General features: G+C 34.8%; 1 long non-coding RNA gene across 1 annotated transcript in view; it reads right to left on the bottom strand.

The window, feature by feature from the left end:
* Nucleotides 1-21,461, bottom strand: part of LOC122216940 — a 63,599-nt gene that overhangs the window by 6,064 nt on the left and 36,074 nt on the right. The window contains exon 4 of the long non-coding RNA XR_006201198.1: nucleotides 500-556. This is a non-coding gene — a long non-coding RNA (uncharacterized LOC122216940). The remainder of the gene's footprint in view (nucleotides 1-499; nucleotides 557-21,461) is intronic.

Below are 21,461 nucleotides of genomic sequence, written 5' to 3'. Positions count from 1 at the left end.
AAGCCAATCAGTCATAAAGCTCTTTTACTCATTTTGAAATGGTGGTAAATTTATACTTGATGAAAATATAAACATAATCCACTTTATTTTAAATAAGCAAAAATGCTATCTTCATATGCCTCTGAAGGAAACATCAGTACTGAGGCTAATGTTCATCTTGGACTCCAAGTCAAAAGTTCCATTAATCGCTCAACCTCTGGTAACATACTTTTTCCCCTGTGGTTAATCAGTTGCTTTTCAAAGTTTATCAGGCCTTTGCTTAAATCTCCTCCAATAATGGAAAGTGAGATCATCAACCTTGGAGAATAAGAGTTTTCTATCATTTTTCCCTCAGAGAATACTTACTTACACAAACACCATTAAACAAACAAACAAACAAACAAACAAGTCTTTGTAGAAGTTCAGGAGTCCCGCAAAGGAGTTTCAGCACACTCTTGGAGAAAAAACAAATTCAGGATTAGATGCATTGAAGAGAATAAGAGGAACAGTTTCACTTTACCTGTGTCACCCTTCCCTTAAGGCAGCATAACATAGACACCAAAGCCATATCAGGAACCTACAAGAAAAGAAAACCAGAGGTTATATCACTACTGAATACAGATGCAAAAATTCCCAACCAAATTCTACCAAATGAACTCAACAGTACTTTAATAGGATCATACACCATGATCAAATGGGATTTACCTCTGGGATTCAAAGATGTACAACATCTGTAAATCAATCAGTGTGATATATTATATATAATATCAACTATTATATATAATATGAACTATTATGTATAACATGAACTATTATGTACAATATGAGCTATTATGTATAATATGAACTATTATATAAAATATGAACTTTTATGTATAATATGAACTATTATATATAATATGAACCATTACATATAATATGAAATATTATATAATATGAAATATTGCATATAATAAGAAATATGATATATCATAAGAAATATATCATAAGAAATATGATATATCATAAGAAATATATCATAAGAAATATGATATATCATATGAAAGAGGATATATCATATGAAATATATGAAATAGGATATAGCATATGAAATATGATATATGAGAAAGGATATATCCTATGAAATAGGATACATCATATGAAAAAAGTATACATCAGATGAAATAGGGTATATCAGATGAAATCTCATATGAAATATGAAATGCCATATGAAATATAAAATACCATATGAAATATGATATGCCATATGAAATATGATATACCACATGAAATATGATACATAATGAAATATGTTATATCATATGAAATATGAAGACGAAAGACATAAGTTATTCAGTTATGTTTCATTTGTATACCTCCTTAGATATACGAACAACAGTGACCACAAAATAAGAGGAGACAATGTAGATGCATGTTTTCTCAGACAGGGTGTTTTGCCCAAAGCTAGATTCTCACGCATTTTCTCGTCCTCTCTTTACCTACCCTGTCTTCTGTTCTCATCTAATCCCAAGGTTTAAAAACTTTATTTAGTTGGATGTCTTTGAATTTTCTCTACCAGATGCTTCTAACTCCCCTGAGCTACAGACTCTAGACAGACACTGTCACTCTTACTTAGATCTTACTGGAAACCTCATCCTAGACATGTCCTCATGCCAATTCCCAGGCTTTCCTCCTGATTTCTCTGTAGCTCTCACAGAAAGAAAGAACAATGAGATTAAAGCCCAAGTCTTCATGGAAAGCCTTCCAAGCCCTTCTCTGTATCCTATGACCTGCATGTGTTCCCAGTGCTAGAGGGCCTGAACCAATGCCAGGATATGAAATATTATATGTAATAAGAAATATTATATATAATAAGAAATATTATATATAATAATAAGTATTATATGTAATAAGAAATATTATATACAATATGAAATATTATATATAATAATAAGTATTATATGTAATAAGAAATATTTATAATATGAAATATGCACACTATGAAATACTATACATACTATGAAATAATATATATATGGAGACATAAGACATAAGTTATTCAGTTATATTTCATTTGTATACCTCCTTAGATATGCAAACAACAGCGACCACAAAATAAGAGGAGACAATGTAGATGCATGTTTTCACAGACAGACTAGTTTGCCCAAAGCTAGATTCTCACAGATTTTCTCATCCGCTCTTTACCTACCCTGTGTTCTGTTCTCATTTAATCCCATGGTTTAAAAACCGTATTTAGTTGGATGTCTTCTGAATTTTCTCTATCAGGTCCTTCTAACTCCCCTGAGCTACAGACTCTAGACGGACACTGTCACTCTTACATAGATCTTACTGGACACTGCATCCTACACATGTCCTCACACCAGTCCCCAGGGCCAGTGGCCCTTTGCTTTCCTCCTGATTTCTCTGTAGCTCTCACAGAAAGAGATAACAATATGAAATATTAAACATAATATGCAATATTATACGTGTTATTAAATATTATATAATATGAAATATTATACACAAGAAATATTATATACAATATGAAATATTTATGCAATATGAAATATTATATATAATATGAAATATTGTATATAATATGAATATACCCCATTAATAAATGAAAGATATAAATCATATGATCATCTGAATAGATTCAAAAAATATTTGACAAAATTCAACATTCTTTCATGATAAAACTCTCAACAAATTGGTTGTAGAAGGAACATACCTCAACATAATAAAAGCTATATATGAAAATTTCACAGTTAACATCATACTCAGTGGTAAAAGTTGAAAGCTTTTTCTCTCATTTCAGGAACAATGCAAGGGTGCACACTCTCACTACTTTTATTCAGTATAATACTGGAATCTCTGGCCAGAGCAATTAGTCAAGAAAAAAAAAAAAAAAACAGGTAAAAGGAATACAAATCAAAATGGAAAAAGAAAAACCATCTCTGTTTACAGATGACATGATCTTATATATAGAAAATTCTAAAGACTCCACCAAAAAAATTGTTAGAACTAATAAATTTAGTAAAGTTTCAGGATACAAACCAACATACAGAAATTAGTTGCATTTCCCTACACTAAACAGTGAAATATCTGAAAAAGAGATAATAAATAAAATATACAATAAAAACAATAAAATAGTTAAGAATAAATTTAACCAAGGAAGTGAAATATTTGTATACTGAAAACTATAAGACTTTGATAAAAGAAATTAAAGAAGACACAAATAAATAGATATCCTATACTCAAGTATCAAATGAGTTAATATTGTTAAAATGTCCATACTGTTCAAAGACATTTGTAGATTTAATGCAATCTCTACCAAGATTCTTATGGCAGTTTTTATAAACATAGAGAAAAATTCTAAAATTTGTATGAAACCATAAAAGACCTTGAAACCAAATCAATCCTGAAGGGAAAAAAAAAGGAAGCTAGAGGCATCAGACTTCCTAATTTTAAGCTATTATTACAAAGATACAGTGGTCAAGACAATATGGTACTGGCATAAAAACAGACACATAGGTCAATGGAACAGAATTGAGAGCCCAGTAATAAACCCACTGTATATGGTCAACAAATATTTGACAAGAGAGCCAAGAAGATTTGTTGAGTAAAAGAGAGTCTCTTCAATAATTAGTTTTGGTGTGTTTGGATATTCATATCCAAAAGAATAAAATTGGACCCCTATCTTACATCACTTAAAAATTTATCTTGAAATGGACTGAAGATTTGAATATAAGATCTGAAACCATAAAACTCCTAGAAGAAAACACAAGGAAAATCTTCTTGACATTGGTCTTGAAAACAGTTTTTTGGTTATGACACCAAAAGCACAAACAACAAAATAAAAAAGAAATATGTGGGGTTACATCTAATTAAAAGCTTCTATAAGCAAAAGAAACAATCAACAAAATGAAAAGGCAACCTATGGAATAGGAGAAAATATTTGCAAGCCATCTCTCTGATAAGGTGTTAATATCCAAAATATATAGGGAACTCATACATCTCAACAACAACAGCAGCAACAACAAAACAACAACAAATAATCCAATTAAAAAATGTGCGAAGGACCTGAATAGAAGACATACAGATGGCCAACAGGTACATGAAAAGATGATCAACACCACTAATAATTAGGAAAATGCAAATCAAAACCACAATGAGATATTACCTCACACCTGTTAGAATGGTTATTATCCAAAGTATAAGAAATAACAAGTGTTGGTGAGAGTGTAGTGAAAAGAGAACTCTTGTGCACTGTTGGTGGGAATGTAAACTCGTATAGACATTATGGAAAACAGCCATGAAGTTTCCTCAAAAAATTAAAAATAGACCTACTACATGATCCAGCAATCCCACTTCTGGGTATATATCGAAAGGAATTAAATCATTATCTTGCAAGGATATCTGCACCCTCATATTCATTGCAACCTTAGTCACAATAGTCAAGAAATGGAACCTAAGTGTTCATCAATGCTTATCAATGGATTAATGAATAAAGAAAATGTGATATATATATCTACATATATATACACACATATATATAGGTATATAGGTATATATATGTGTGTATATAGATAGATAGATAGATATAGGTATATATATATATATAGGTATATATATATATATATATATATATATATATATATATATATATGTATATATAGGTATATAGGGGTATATTTATATATGGGTATATATATATATATATATACACCTATACACACACACACACACACACACACACCCTAAAAAGAAGGAAATCTTGCCATTTGTAACAATATGGATGGACCTCATGGGCATTATGCTAAGTAAAATAAATCAGACAGAAAAAGACAAATACTGTATAATCTCATATATGTGTAAAATCCAAAAAACATTGAACTCATAGAAACAGAGTAGAATGGTGGTTGCCAGGGGCTGGATGGGAAGGGATGGAGACATATTGTCCAAAAGGTATAAACCTCTAGTTGTAAAGCGAATATGTTCTGGGGATCTAGTGTGCACTATGGTGACTAGAGTTAACAATACCATATTATATACCTGAAAGTTGCTAAGAGATTAGATCTTAAATGTTAAGCACACACACGCTCAAATGATAATTATGTGAGGTGATAGATGTGTGAACTAACCTTATTATGGTAATCACTTTGCAATAAATGCATGTATCAAATCATCATGTTGAACACCTTAAATTCACACAAGATTGTATGTTAACTATATTTCAATAAAGCTGGAAAAAATAAGATAAAAACCTTTTCCATTAATGACAGCCATAAAATGGCAAAAAAAAAAAATCTTAATTTCCCAAAAGACACAGAATCAAGTGCAATGTATGCAAACACCTGGGAAGGTTAGTTACTATAGCTAGGGCTAAACTGAGTATAATTTTCTAAGATCAGTGACATCATAATACCAAAATTTGTGCCATCTCTTTAGACACTGAGAGTTAGATATACATAGAAATATATCTAAACCACGGGCATAAAGTGACATGAAGGATTTCAGTTTCCATTTACTTTCTGTTGTTGGAGTTTGTATTTCCTTTCCTATGAGCTAAACTCCATTTCCAATAATCTTGTGTTAGTAGTGCTAGCAGGAGGACTGAGTAGATCATACCAGCCCCATATTTCAGACATTGTCCACAATATTAGGAGAAGAGATAACCAACAAACACAATAATCCTGGAACTAATGACCCAGGGGACTTGTGAAGTGTGCTGACATAGGGTTACATTGTAATGAGATCATTTAGAAAAACTGATGCTCTGGGTATCAGCCTTTTGTTTGCTCCGCAAAATAAGACCCTCAGCAGAAATTTCTGGATTGGAGCATAGATTAGATTCTTAATTCAATGAAGAATTTCTTACCTCCCAAATAGCAGGACCAAGTATTTTTAATATTTAAAAATTTTAGCATTTAAAAGTAAACATTTTATATTTATTTTTTGTCATCAATTATAGTTGATAATCTTATTTTCATCATCCATCATTTATATAGCTAACTTACAAAAATCATATTTGGTCTTTGGTAAAAAAGCTGGCATTTTTAAATGCTCTGCCATAAAATTCAGTATTTGATATGCATTTTTTCCATTAGTTCTGCCCTAACAACATGAGTTTCCTACAAAGGGATTCCATATCACTTGTAAAAAACTTTGAACTATTAGAAACACTGTAGTATAATTTTTTTTTTTTTACCATACAGCATCTAACCCGCTTCGTATGATAATAATTTGATAAATTTTATTTGAAAACCTACTAATGTCCATCATTAGTCCCCACGGACTGCACAGGACTACCCACTCTCCTCAACCTGTTACCAAGAGTGGACATATGACCCAGACTTGGACAAGTAAAGCATAACATTTCTCTAAGCCCAGGGATTAGCTTAATGGCCACATGACAAAATCAGATTCAGTAAATTTAGCTCTGGAATATGTGTGGACCTATCTACTGGGGAAAGAAAGCAAGTTCTCTTTCATGTCTTCAGTACATGAAAACATGATACTGGTGGCAGCCAGGATTGTCCCTACATACAAAGAAATGTGATCCTGATGATCTCTAGAGCCTCTGGATCAAGCTGTCCCTCATACTATCCCTGGACTTTTTCATCCCATAAGTCAATATTTTACTACTATGCTTTCTGCTTAAACCAGTAAGTACTTTCTTTCTTTTATAACTAGAAGAATACTAACTGATACTATGTAATTTAATCTTAAGAGAGACATATGAAGAAACTTCAGAAAGCAAAACAAATTCAATATGTTGCTTTGCTGTGAAAAAAAAATGCAGCCCCTAAACTCTTGGATAGAAGAACACAACCCTCATTTACAGAAAATATAATTTCTGCACACATTTCTTTGGGAATCAATGACAGATAATAGATAGATAGATAGATAGATACATAGATAGATAGATAGATAGATCAATAATTCACTGGCTATCTGCCTGGATTGCCAGATCTGTGGCAATCCTGATTTCTTCTGGGTTTTGGAAAGCCTTATTTCAAATCTTAGCTCTACCTCTGCTAAGCCTCAGTTTCCTCACATGTGAAATAAACACAATAAAAATAGAACCTATCTCATAAGCTTTCATGAGATTAAAGAAGATAGTGCTTCTAGAACTCTGTAAAATGAGTGTTCAGTAAACATTAGCTGTTAGCTATTATTCATAGATGGCATTAAGGTAAGAATACATTTATATTCATTGAAGCTAAAGCAGAATAGAAAGTTAAGTCATGAGTAGGCAAATTTCTGTTAGACTTCTGGTCTTGTATCATTCTGCTTGGACAAAGAGACAAATCTTGCTAGATAGATGTAAGTTTTTTAAAAATTTAAATATACTTTAATTCCAGTGTAGGTGTGTATCTGGCCTTAAATATTTGCATTTGTTATTACCTCTACAGAAATGAATTACTTCTAGCATTTGGTCAAACTAAGAATGACTATAAATGTTTGGGGCATTCTGGTAAGTTTCCATTTTCTCTTTAATTTCATTTATTTGGTGTATTAAATAGCCAGCCTCTACCTGTAGAAAGATTGAATTTTTTCCTATTGAGAAGGGAAAGATAGAAATGACAGCATTTGTCAGTTTAGTGGGAGCTAGTATCTTGGCACAGCCAAAGAGTAGATGGTTTAGAATGTGGGTCTTCTTGCTGTTGCCCTGAATAATTTCACCACCAACCTAATAGTGACTATAAAATAAAACAAACAACTCTACACATCCTACTTATCTCATGTATGAGCCCATAGTCATTATAACTCATTGTAGAGTCAGATCTAAGAAAAAGCTAATTGATACTTTAAAAAAGATGTATACAAAATAAAATCAAACTCCATTATGACATTTTAACATGAACCATCCATTATTAAAGTCCTTAGATTTTTAACAAATTCAATAAAGTTATCTCTAGCACAAAAGCACTCTCAACTCTCATCAGGTCAACTTCCACTTTAAGGCAATTTTTAATTGAGGGAGCATTTAAATCCAGATGATACAAAAGGAAAAGATTCCCATTTGACACATTAGCATAGAGATGGAGGCTTAAAGTTTTGATGGTTGCAGTCCTAAGAACTACATGAATTACATGAACTATAATAAAAATAAAAACTGAATAAAAGTGGGAGGAGACAAGATGGCAGAACAACATGGAAGATTTTTGTGTGTCTTGCATCCAGGAAATACAGCCAGACCAACAGTAAACAATCCTGCACACCTAGAAAACTGACTGGAGTATTAACACAACAATCTGCACAACCTGAACCACAGAATTTAGCAGATACGTGGCATGGAGAGGTGAACTTGGGGAGTGAGAAAATGCAGTGGGCAGGGAGCCGCCTTTGCAGGCACAGAGAGAAGGGACACTGTGGGGGGGGGGGCATAATATGGGAAAAGCACCCCTCCCCCAAAGCAGCTGGAAAGAAAGTGGAAAATTGGAAACAGCCACAGGGACTAAACAAAAAAGGGAGAAAGGAGGAAGAAGAGGGTTTAAATTCCATTAAGACTGCAAACAAGAGAAGGGCAAAGTCTGCAATTCCGCAGCTCAATACCTGGCAGTGCTCTGGTGGGAAGGGCAAATCCCCAGGAAGAGTGGGGTCCCAGAGGTTCTCAGGCCACACAGGGAAAAGCAGTTCCACTGCTGGAAGGACATTTGGTAGAGACTGTTGAGACCACCTGGTCCCAGCAGATCCCAGAAAACGGCCACATTCGCTCCTGGAACAAGGTCGTTAAGGGTGAAGCCTGGCGCCAGATGTGTGTTGTGATTTTCCACAAACCCTGAGACCCTGCTGCTACACTATCTCGTGAACTTTTTCTGGGGCTGGCTGGAACCTGGCCACAGTCACAGGGTACCGGCAGCAGCAGGGTCCAGCAGGCATTCCTGGGTGCAGCCGGCATTCGGCCATTGCTCCATGAGACCCTCCCACAGAGGGGCTGAACCAGTCAAAGCCGCAGTCCTTTAGAAGTAAGGGGCCGGGGAAAATAGCCACATCTGAGACAAAGCTCGAGAGAGAGGTACTGCCTGGGGCTTGGGCACGGACAGTGAAGAAGCAGGAAGTGGACGAAAGCTAAAGACAGAGGATGGGTGTGTGATTGCTGATCAGGGAGAACAGTTCCCATACTAGAGACTGGGTAGCTGGGTGACGCCATTTTCACCACTCCGGCGCATGCACATACGCACCTACAAGCACTGCCACAATCCACCCCAGCAGGCTAGCAGTGCCATCTAGTGGAGAAGGGAGCCATTACACTGAGCCCTGCCCAAATGGGCCAACCTAGCTCTTCAAGAACACAAGTCTCACCACCTACTTAATTTATGGACTATAGAGCACTACATAGTCTGATTCTAGGGGAAAACGAATTAATATCAGTCCTATTTCAATCTGTTAGCAGGTCCATCTATTCAACTTTCTTTTTTTTCTCCTTTACACTATTCTTTTCCTTGAATACAGAAAGCGAAAAAATTCATTTTTATTTTCAATTTTTATTAAAAATATTTTTAATTTTTTTACTATATTTTTTCTTTTGTGTCAATTTTTTCAAATTCTATCTTACTTCCATCATTCTATTTTTGTCTACTTCAGTGTATTCACCTTTTCAAATTTTCAAATGATTTCCTTGCTTTATTTTTTCTTTTATTTTTTTTCTCTTCCATTTCTTTTCTTTTTCTTGAATGCAGAAAGTGAAAAACTTCATTTTTACTTTCAATTTCTATTCAAATATATTTCTCTAATTTTTTTACTATATATATATATATATATATATATATATATTTGCTTTTACGTAAATATTTGCAAATTCTATTTTACTTCCATCATTTTATTTTAGTCTACTACAGTGTGTTCACTTTTTCAAATTTTCAAACGATTTCGTTTTTTTCTCTTTTTTCTTTTTCGTTTCTTTTCTTTTTCTTGAAAACAGAAAAAGAAAAAAAGTCATTTTTATTTTTAATTTTTATTAAAAATATTTTTCTTTAACTTTTTTCCTACTATATTCTTTACTTTTATATAAATTTTTTCTAATTCTATTTTACTCCCATCATCTTACTTTAGTCTACTTCAGTGATTTCATTTTTTCAAATTCTCAAATGATTTCCTCCCCTTTTTTTTCTCTAATCTTTCAAACCACCTTCAACACCCAGACCAAAACACACATAGGATCTAGCATCATTTATTATATTTGTGTGTGTGTGTGTGTGTGTATTTTCAAGTTTTTAATTTTAATACTTTCTAATTTTATTTTTTTTAATTTTAATATTTCTACCTCATTAATTCCTTTTCTCCCTTCAAAATGACAAAATGAAGGAATTCACCCCAAAAGAAAGAGTATGAAGAAATGACAGCCAGGGGTTTAACCAACACAGATACAAGCAAAATTTCTGAGCCAGAATTTAGAATCACAATAATAATAATACTAGCTGGAGTCAAAAATATATTAGAATCCCTTTCTGCAGAAATAAAAGAAGTAAAAAAACCGGTCAGAATGAAATTAAAAATGGTATAACTGAGCTGCAATTACAGATAGATGCCTTGGCGGCAAGGATGGATGAGGCAGAACAGAGAATCAGTGATATAGAGGACAAACTTATGGAGAATAATAACGCAGAAAAAAGAGGGAGATTAAGGCAAAAGAACACGATTTAAGAATTAGAGAAATCAGTGACTCATTAAAAAGGAACAACATGAGAATCATAGGGGGCCCAGAAGAGGAAGAGAGAGAAATAGGGGTAAAAAGGTTATGTGAGCAAATCATAGCAAAAACGTTCCTAACCTGGGGAAAGACACAGACATCAAAATCCAGGAGGCACAGAGGACCACCATTAGATTCAACAAAAACTGACCATCAACAAGGCATATCACAAGTCAAATTCACAAAATACTCAGGCAAGGAGAGAATCATAAAAGCAGCGAGGGAAAAAAAAAGTCCCTAACCTACAAGGGAAGACAGATCAGGTTTGCAGCAGACCTATCCACAGAAACTTGTCAGGCCAGAAAGGAGTGGCAGGATATATTCAGTGTGCTGAATCAGAAAAATATGCAGCCAGAATTCTTTATCCAGCAAGGCTGTCATTCAAAATAGAAGAAGAGATACAAAGTTTCCCAAACAAAAATTAAAGGAGTTTGTGACCACTAAACAAGCCCTGCAAGAAAGTTTAAGGGGGACTCTCTGAGGGGAGAACACGTGAAAAGATAAATACATACATACATACATACATACATACCAAAAGCAACAAAAATTAGACAGGACTAGAAAACACTACAAGAAACTCCAACTCTAAAAGCATCATGATGGCAATAAATTCATATCTTTCAGTACTCACTCTAAACATCAATGGACTCAATGCTCCAATCAAAAGACATAGGGTAACAGAATGGATAAGAAACCAAGATCCATCTATATGCTGTTTACAAGAGACCCACTTTAGACCTAAAGAAACTTTCAGATTGAAAATAAGGGGATAGAGAACCATCTATCATGCTAATGTTCAACAAAATAAAGCCGGAGTAGCCACACTTATATCAGACAATCTAAATTTAAAATAAAGACTGTACAAGAGATGAAGAAGGGCATTATATCATAATCAAGGGGTCTATCCACCAAGAAGACCTAACAATTGTAAACATTTATGCACCAAATGTGAGAGCACCCATATATATAAATCAATTAATCACAAACATAAAGAAACTTGTTGATAGTAATACCATAATAGTAGGAGACTTCAACACCCCACTCACAACAATGGACAGATCATCTAATAAAAAAATCAACATGGATAATGGCTTTCAATGACACACTGGACCAGATGGACTTAACAGATATATTCAGAACATTTCATCCTAAAGCAGCAAAATATACATTCTTCTCCAGTGCATATGGAACATTCTCTAAAATAGACCATATACTGGTACACAAATCAGCCCTAAGTAAGTACAAACATATCAAGATCATACCGTGCATATTTTCAGACCACAACGCTATGAAACTCGAAATCAACCACAAGAAAAAAATTGGAAAGTTAACAAATACTTGGAGACTGAAGAACATCCTGCTGAAGAATGAATGGGCTAACCAAGAAGTTAAAGAGGAAATTAAAAAGTATATAGAAGTCAATGAAAATGATAACACCACAACCCAAAACCTCTGGGATGCAGCAAAACAGTCATAAGACGAAAGTATATAGCAATCCAGGCCTTCCTAAAGAAGGAAGACAGATCTCAGATACACAACCTAACCTTATGCCTTAAAGAGCTGGAAAAAGAACAGCAAATAAAACCCAAAACCAGCAGAAGATAGGAAAAAATAAAGATTAGACAGAAATTAATGCTATTGAAACAAAAAAAACCCAGTAGAATGGATCAGTGAAACCAGAGGCTGGTTCTTTGAAAGAATTAACAAAATTGATAAACCACTAGCCAGTTTGATCAAAAAGAAAAAGGAAAGGACCCAAATAAATAAAATCAAGAATAAAAGAGGAGAGATCACAACCAACACAGCAGAAATAAAAACAATAATAAGAGAATATTATGAGCAATTATATGCCAATAAAATGGGCAATCTGGAAGAAATGGACAAATTCCTAGAAACATATACAATACCAAAACTGAAAAGGAAGAAATAGTAAATGTGAGCAGACCCATAATCAGTAAGGAAATCAAATTAGTAATCAAAAATCTGCCAAAAAACAACAGTCAAGGGCCAGATCGCCTTCAAGGGGAATTCTACTAACATTTAAGGAAGAGTGAACACCTATTCTCTTGAAGCTGTTCCAAAAAATAGAAATGGAAAGAAAACTTCCAAACTCATTCTATGGAGCCAACATTACCTTGATTCCAAAACCAGACAGAGACCCCACTAAAAAGGAGAACTATAGACCAATTTCCCTGATGAACATGGATGCAAAAATCCTCAACAAGATATTAGCCAACCGGCTTCAACAATACATTAAAAAACTTATGCACCACGACCAAGTGGGATTTATACCTGGGATACAGGGCTGGTTCAATATCTGCAAAACAATCAATGTGATTCATCACAACAACAAAAGAAAGGACCAGAACCACATGATCCTGTCAACAGATGCAGAGAAAGCATTTGACAAAATACAGCATTCTTTCTTGATAAAAACCCTCAAGAAAGTAGGGATACCTACCTCGAGATCATAAAAGCTATATATGAACTACCCAATGCTAATATCATCCTCAATGGTGAAAACCTGACAGCTTTCCCCCTAAGGTCAAGAACAAGACAGGGATGTCCACTCTCACCACTCTTCTTCAACATAGTATTGGAAGTCTTAGCCTCTGCAATCAGACAACACAAAAAATAAAAGGCATCCAAATTGGCCAGGAGGAGGTCAAACTTTCACTCTTCGCAGATGACATGATACTCTGTATGGAAAACCCAAAAGATTACACCAAAAAACTGCTAGAACTAATTACTGAATTCAGTGAAGTTGTAGGATATAAAATCAATGCACAGAAATTGGTTGCATTCCTATACACCAACAATGAAGAGAAAGAAAGAGAAATCAAGGAATCGATCCCATTTACAGTTGCACCAAAAACCATAAAATACCTAGGAATAAATCTAACCAAAGAGGTGAAAAATCTATACACTGAAAACGATAGAAAGTTTATGAAAGCAATTGAAGACACAAAAAAATGGAAAAAGATTCCATGCTCCTGGATAGGAAGAACAAATATTGTTAAAATGTCGATACTACCAAAAACAATCTACATATTCAATGCAATCCCTATCAAAGTAACACCAGCATTATTCACAGAGCTAGAACAATAATCCTAAAATTTGTATGGAACCAGAAAAGACCCTGAATAGCCAAAGCAATCTTTAAAAAGAAAACCAAAGCAGGAGGCATCACAATCCCAGACTTCAAGCTATATTGCAAAGCTGTAATCATCAAGACAGTATGGTACTGGCACAAGAACACTCAGATCAATGGAACTGATTAGAGAACCCAGAAATGGACCCACAAAGGCATGGCCAACTAATTTTTGACAAAGCAGAAAAGAATATCCAATGCAATAAAGACAGTCTCTTCAGCAAGTGATACTGGGAAAACTGGACAGCAACATGCAGAAGAATGAAACTGGACCAATTTCTTACACCACACACAAAAATAAATTCAAAATGGATGAAAGACCTCAATGTAAGACAGGAAGCCATCAAAATCCTTGAGGAGAAAGCAGGCAAAAACCTCTTTGATCTTGGCCACAGCAACTTCTTACTCAACACGTCTCCAGAGGCAAGGGAAACAAAAGCAAAAATGAACTACTGGGACGTCATCAAAATAAAAAGCTTCTGCACAGTGAAGGAAACAATCAGCAAAACTAAAAGGCAACCAACGGAATGGGAGAAGATATATGCAAATGACCCATCAGATAAAGGGTTAGTATCCAAAATCTATAAAGAACTTCTCAAACTCAACACCCAAAAAACCAAAAATCCAGTGAAGAAATGGGCAAAAGACATGAATAGACACTTCTCCAAAAAGATATCCAGATGGCCAAACGACACATGAAAAAATGCTCAACATCACTCATCATCAGGGAAATACATATCAAAACCACAATGAGATACCACCTCACACCTGTCAGAATGGCTCACATTAACAACTCAGGCAACAACAGATGTTGGTGAGGATGCAGAGAAAGAGGATCTCTTTTGCATTGTTGGTGGGAGTGCAAGCTGGTGCAGCCATTCTGGAAAACAGTATGGAGGTTTCTCAAAAAACTAAAAATAGAACTACCCTATGACCCAGCAATTGCTCTACTAGGTGTTTATCCAAGGGATACAGGTGTGCTGTTTCGAAGGGACACATACAGCCCAATGTTTATAGCAGCACCATCAACAATAGCCAAAGCATGGAAAGAGCCCAAATGTCCATCGATGGGTGAATGCATAAAGAAGAGGTGGTATATATATATATATATATATATATATATATATATATATATATATATATATATATACATACACAATGGAGTATTCCTCGGCAATCAAAAAGAATGAAATCTTGCCATTTCCAACTATGTGGATGCAAATGGAGGGTATTATGCTAAGTGAAATTAGTCAGTCAAAGAAAGACAAATATCATATGACTGCACTCATATGAGGACTTTAAGAGACAAAACAGATGAACATAAGGGAAGGGTAACAAAAATAATATAAAAACAGGGAGGGGGACAAAACAGAAGAGACTCATAAATATGGAGAACAAACAGAAGGTTACTGGAGGGGTTGCGAGAGGGGGGATGGGCTAAATGGGTAAGGGGCATTAAGGAATGTACTCCTGAAATCATTGTTGCACTATATGCTAACTAATTTGGATGTAAATTAAAAAATAATAATAATAAAACAAGTTAAATAAATAAATAAATAAATAAATAAATAACTGAGAAACAAACAAAAAAAAACTAACTTAGGAACTAAGAAATGCAGAGATATTTCACTTAAATAAATAGAATGAAAGCTTTTTGTTGGATTTACTTTCCTTCTTACCACACCTATAATTTGTATCTCTCCATGTTTCCAATTCTCTCCAGGAGCAAGTTCAAAATCTTAGATATGCAGCTTTATGAAGAAATTTATTCAGTCAGATGAGAATGTTCTGCTTGGTATTTTTTCCCCAGCCCAATTCATTCTTAGTCCTTATTTCCCCAGGAGAATGAAAATAGGAGTTTCTTCCTTTTATCCTTAGCTAGAATCTCACGGCTGGTGCTGCCAATATTTTTGCAATGAAGATTCGTAACAAAGATGAATTAACTCCAACCCTGCTCTCCTTGATTTTTTTTCTCTCATTATCTCCTTCTTTGCTAAGCCTAGAATCTTTCTGACCATTGATCTGAAGGAGAGTGCATGATTCACAAAGTGCTGTGTATTTACCTTTAGTATATGTAATGAGACTTAGTTTCTAGAGCAGCTAGTGACAGGAGGAAAACTCTCTGGTTCACCTGCTCTGCTTAATACATAGTCACTGAAGCAATGACTTAAGTTTGTATACTTCCCTATGCATCCGACATGGCAGGCACGTTCTGTTATTAAACAAAGCGGGGAAGGGGAGAGATGAGGTAAGGTGTACTGTAAAATGTAAATGGGGGAAAAAGCAAAATGTGGGCACCTTCAGTTCCAATATTCTGTGGGCAGACTACCACAGAAAAATTCCTCCCTGTAGTTAAAAAATTTTTTTAATGTTTATTTATTTTAGAGAGAAAGAGAGAGAGAGAAGCAAGGGAGGAGCAGAGAGAGAGGGAGACACAGAATCTGCAACAGGCTCCATGCTCTGAGTTGTCAACGCAGAGCTCGTGGGGCTTGAACTCATGAACCACAAGATCATGACCTGAACCAAAGTCAGATGCTTAACCGACTGAGCCACCCAGGCTCCCCTCCCCCTGTAGTTTTTAAATTAGATTTTCAATTCATTACTGCAACTGTTGTAATAATGAATGCAGTTAAGTATTGTAAGGTTTATTGGTATTGAACATATACAAATAGCATCTTTATATAAAAGGAAATGACATTTGCTCATGAGGTAAAAATGACATATAATCTTATATCAGTTTCAGATGTACAACAGAATGATTCAATATTTGTATATATTGCAAAATGATCACAATAATTCTAATTAACATATGTCACCATACATAAGTACAAAATGTTTTCTCTTGTGCTGAGAACTTTTAAGATCCATTCTTTTAGCAACTTTCAAAGATACAATACAGTATTTATTATTAACTATAGTCCTCATACTGCAGGTTACAAACTTATTTATTTTATAACTGGAAGTTTGCACCTTTGACCTCAACCCATTTCATCTTCCCTCTTCCCCTGTCTCTGGCAACCACCAGTCTATTTTCTGCATCTACAATCTTGGATTTTTGTTTTCATTTGGTTCCACAAACCAAAGATCTCACCATAAGTGAGATCAAATGGTATCTATTTATCTCTGTCTGACTTATACCATTTAGCATAATGCCCTCAAGTTCCATCCATGTTTTTTTCAAATGGCAAGATTTTATTCCTTTTTATGGCTAACATCCCATTGTATATTATACCACTTTTTCTTTAGCCATTCACCCATGGATGGACACTTACATTGTTTCCATATCATGGCCATTGTGAATGAACATGGGGTGTATGAAATGGGGTGTGTATGTCTGTGGTGAACATGGGGTGTGTATATCTTTTCAAGTTAGTGTTTTCATTTTCTTCAAATAAATACCCAGAAATTAAATTGCTGGATCATATGGTAATACTATTTTTAATTTTGGGGGGAACTTCCATATAGTTTTCCATAGAGGTTGTACCAATAGACACTCCTACTAACAATGCACAAGGGTTTCCTTTGCTTTACATCTTCACCTCACAATTTATATTTGTTCCATACTTTTTCCTTTTTGGAATATTTCACATATATTGCTGCCAGGAGCACACCTGACCTTAATTCTACTCTCTTTGATGTATAATAAGGTCCATGACTATGAGGGTTCCAGGTAAAAAATAAACCACCAAGAAATCTTGGGCCTGACTTAACACAGATTTTGAATTTGAATTAGTATATGGGCCAGAAAGCTAGGATTTAACATTAAAATTAGCCCCAGAATAATGATATACATAAGATACCCAACAGAAGATTAGATACCTCTAAACCTCTTTGGAGGAATTGCTTGTTGTCATGAGGGATTATCACAGGAAAAAAAAAATCCTAACTAAAGGTGAACATATAATCAATACTTACAAAACAAACACAATTGTGAGAGTCATCAAATAAACACTAATATAAAAAAAAAACTTTGTGAAATGGAATATAATCTGAAAGAGAATATAAGCATGTTTAAAGACATAAGAAAGTAAACACAATCATAGGGATAGAGTTAGACTTCAATGGAACTTCAAGACAAAAATTTAATATTGATGGAATGATTTACCAGCAAATTAAATATTCAGAAGAAGGAATTAAGAAAGTGGCAAACAAATCTGAAAAAATTACCCAGAATGTTGTGTGTATAAATACGAAAACATGGAAGGAAAGGGCCAACTCCTACAATAAACAGATGTTTTAAAAAATAGAAGGAATTTCAACCAGTAGGATATTGGCACAAAGACAGACCAATGGAATGGAATAGAGCCTTGAACAACACCCATATATGGACTCACAAATTATGAAGGAAGTGAATTATAAAGCAGTGGTGAAGGGCACCTGGGTAGCTCAGTGGGTTAAACATCCAACTCTTGATTTCAGCTCAGGTCATGATCTCACAGTTTGTGGGTTCAAGGCCCGCATCAGGCTCCATGCTGTCAGTGCGGATCCTGCTTGAAATTCTCTGTCTCCCTCTCTCTCTGCCCCTCCCCAATCTGTGTTCATGTTCTCTCTCTCTCAAAATAAATAAATAAATAAACATTGAAATGAATTAAAAATAAAGCAGTGGTGAAAGGCCAGTCTTTTCAAGAAATCACACTGAAAAAATTGAAGTCTTTGTGAGAAAAAAAAATTAATGTCAATTCTCTACCTTATATCATGCACATAAAAGCTATTTCAGGTGACTTATAGATGTGTAACAATAAATCAACTAAACAATAGCATGAGAGAATGTTTTCAAGGTCTTGAGGGTAAGCACATATTTTTAAACAGAACACACACGCAAAAACACTAACCATAAAGAAAAACTTGTTACTTTGGAATGCATTAAAATTAGGAACATCTTATTATCAAAACACACTATTAAAAAAGCAAAAAGCCAAAAACATACTTGTAATGTGTTTAACTGACATAACTCATCCAGAAAGCCTAAAGAACTCCTACCAATCAATAAGAAAAAAGGTAGACAAATCAGGAGAAAAATGTGTAAAAGACTTGAACAGTCACTTCAAAAAGGGAAAATGCAAAAAGGTCAATAAGCAATATGAAAAAGTGTTCAAAATAATTAGCAACCAGGAAAATGAAAAGCAAAATCACAGTAAGACCCCACTATTTATATTCCACAATAAGTAACATTAAAAACTGTGGTAACACCATGTTTTGGTCTGAGTGTTAGCAAGTTACATACTGCTGTCGGGAGTTTACACTGGCACAACCACTTTGGAAAGCTGAACGCATCAACTATACATATGCATATTTCGTAATCTTATTTCACTTTCAGGAATATACTTCACTTGATCTTAGCCAAAAGGCCGAGAAGCGATTCAGGAATATACTTAAACATATGGTATAAACATGCATCCAAAGACAAGAACAAGAATGTCCATAGGAGTATTGTTTGTAATTGTCCCAAACTGGAAACAACCTACTTATTCATCAGTCTTTGAGGAGATAAACACATGGTGACATATTCATACAAAGGAAGACTGTGCGTCTATAAAAAGGAACAAACCTTGTGAAACAACATTGATAAATTTTTCAAACAAAATCTTGAAGGAATAGAAGCCACACTAGAAGAATGTATTTATATATAAAGTTCAAAACCAGGCAAAATCCAATATACAGTGACAGAAATCAGGATTGTGATTGTCTCTGGACAGGAGGTCATAGTGATTGAAAATAGATTCTAGGGGTAGCTTTTGGGTTGCAGGCAATATTCCATTTCCTTGAGTATTGGTTCTCTGAATGTTTTTACTTTGTGACTTCACCAAACTATACATGTATTATTTGATGCCTTCATACATTTATATAATACTTCATTAAAGACATTTAAAATAAAATATGAATAAAACAAAATAAATTCTAATTAGGACTTTTTTTTTTTGAGAATGAGCTTTGTGAAGACCCTCCTTCTAAAGGAAGTATTTCCAGCAGCTCATTGAAGTAACATCAACAGAATACAAAATTGGGAGTCAGGGCACCTAAGTTCTAGTTCCTCTGTGACATAAGTACTTCTTTTACTGGAACAGTCATGTAACCTACCTGGTCTTCATTTCTCCTTTGGTAAAAGAGAGTATTTAAGCTAATTTTTAACATTCCTCTGAATTCCAAAAGTCTCATGGTTCCAATGATTCCCCTAGTTAGATGTAAGCCATATGAGGCATACCCTTTCCATCTAACCTAGTTACAGTAAAATCCAGATTATAGAGGGGGAAATGTTGTTAAGAAGAGCTTATTACATGACATGTTGGCAAAGGACTCATTTACAAAAAAGCACATGATATGTCTGAGACACATGAAATACAAAGATGATCTTTTTCTTCCTTCTCATATGACCTTTTAAAATCAGAAATATTATTTATAGGATGGCCCCCATGCTATTTATGTGCAACACATTCCTGACCTTTGCAAATGCAAGGCATGGAATTCTGAATATGACTTTTAAAAATCAATTAATATAGACTACAAAGATATTTACCCATGTCGTTAAAAAGAAAAGTTTCTGGAAAAACTTTTTAAAGCAGCCAGATAAACAACCTAATAAATGAAAAAGGTCATGTTGACTGTAGAACAGACTCCCTTTCTAATTCTTCTAAATAATCATTGCAGTCTGGCTGTTGTCTGATAAGAGAGTTAATTATCCCATATTTCATTTTTAAAAGCAACCTAAGATCTCAATTAAATGCTCAAGATGGGGAAAAAGTGCCATTTTTGTTGTTTGCATCCATTTTCTTTGTGACATGAACATGACAATTTGGTGAGGGAAAAATACTTCCCCTCCTTGTTCCCCTCTGAAGTCCATGCCCCCTGCTGGGGTGCTCATCTGAGCTCTAACTCTTGCTGTAGCTTCACACAGTTGGCGGAGAGAGCTAATTAATTTCACTACTGTCATAAGTTTTCACAATGGGATTATTGTCTGCCACTGCAGTGTTCTGAAGACCTGGTCATTACTCCTCACACATACAGTGACTTGCCCTTTCAAATCTTTGAGCCAGTTTCTTGAGACCCAGTAATGGGTGTGAAATGAATTTTACACTTTGCCAACTTACCTCACACATTTCTTTTTCAGCCTAGTTCCTCCAGAAATAATAACAATAAAGAGGTATTCAAAGAAGAGTAGACTTTCAGCAACTGGCTTACCTCTCTCTCAGATTGCAGGACGCAGAACATATTCATACAGTCCTAAATCAAGAGACCGCAGCTCTTTTCTTCCTTATTCTTCACACAAATTCCCCCACTAATTTTCTGTTCCTCCCTTTTCTTCCTAATCCCATTTTTCTTTGCCTTATCAGCGTGTCCTGTCATAAACGTTTTCAGTCTAAGTATTGCAAAAATAAACCTGGCCAGAAAAGACTTCTGCCACAGTTGCTCCAGCTCAGGGAGATCGTGACCTGAGCCGAAACCATGAGCCGGACGTTTAACTAACTGAGCCACCCAGGTGCCCCTGGAGAGCTATCCTAGATCAGCAAAGTGCTGCCTGGCCCGCTGGCACACTTTGATAGTCTTCACAAACTCTCAGTAATTATAATCTAAATGTCCCCTTGCCATAGTTGCATGTTCCTATGTTTTTATTGATAAGCCCCCAGTGGCGGCCCTTAGCAGCGGGTCTACTTAGTT

This window comes from Panthera leo, chromosome B1, assembly GCF_018350215.1.
Source record: "Panthera leo isolate Ple1 chromosome B1, P.leo_Ple1_pat1.1, whole genome shotgun sequence".
In the NCBI taxonomy this organism is placed as follows: Eukaryota; Metazoa; Chordata; class Mammalia; order Carnivora; family Felidae; genus Panthera; species Panthera leo.
Note: the sequence above shows the minus strand (reverse complement) of the source record. Positions and strands in the feature narration are given on the sequence as shown.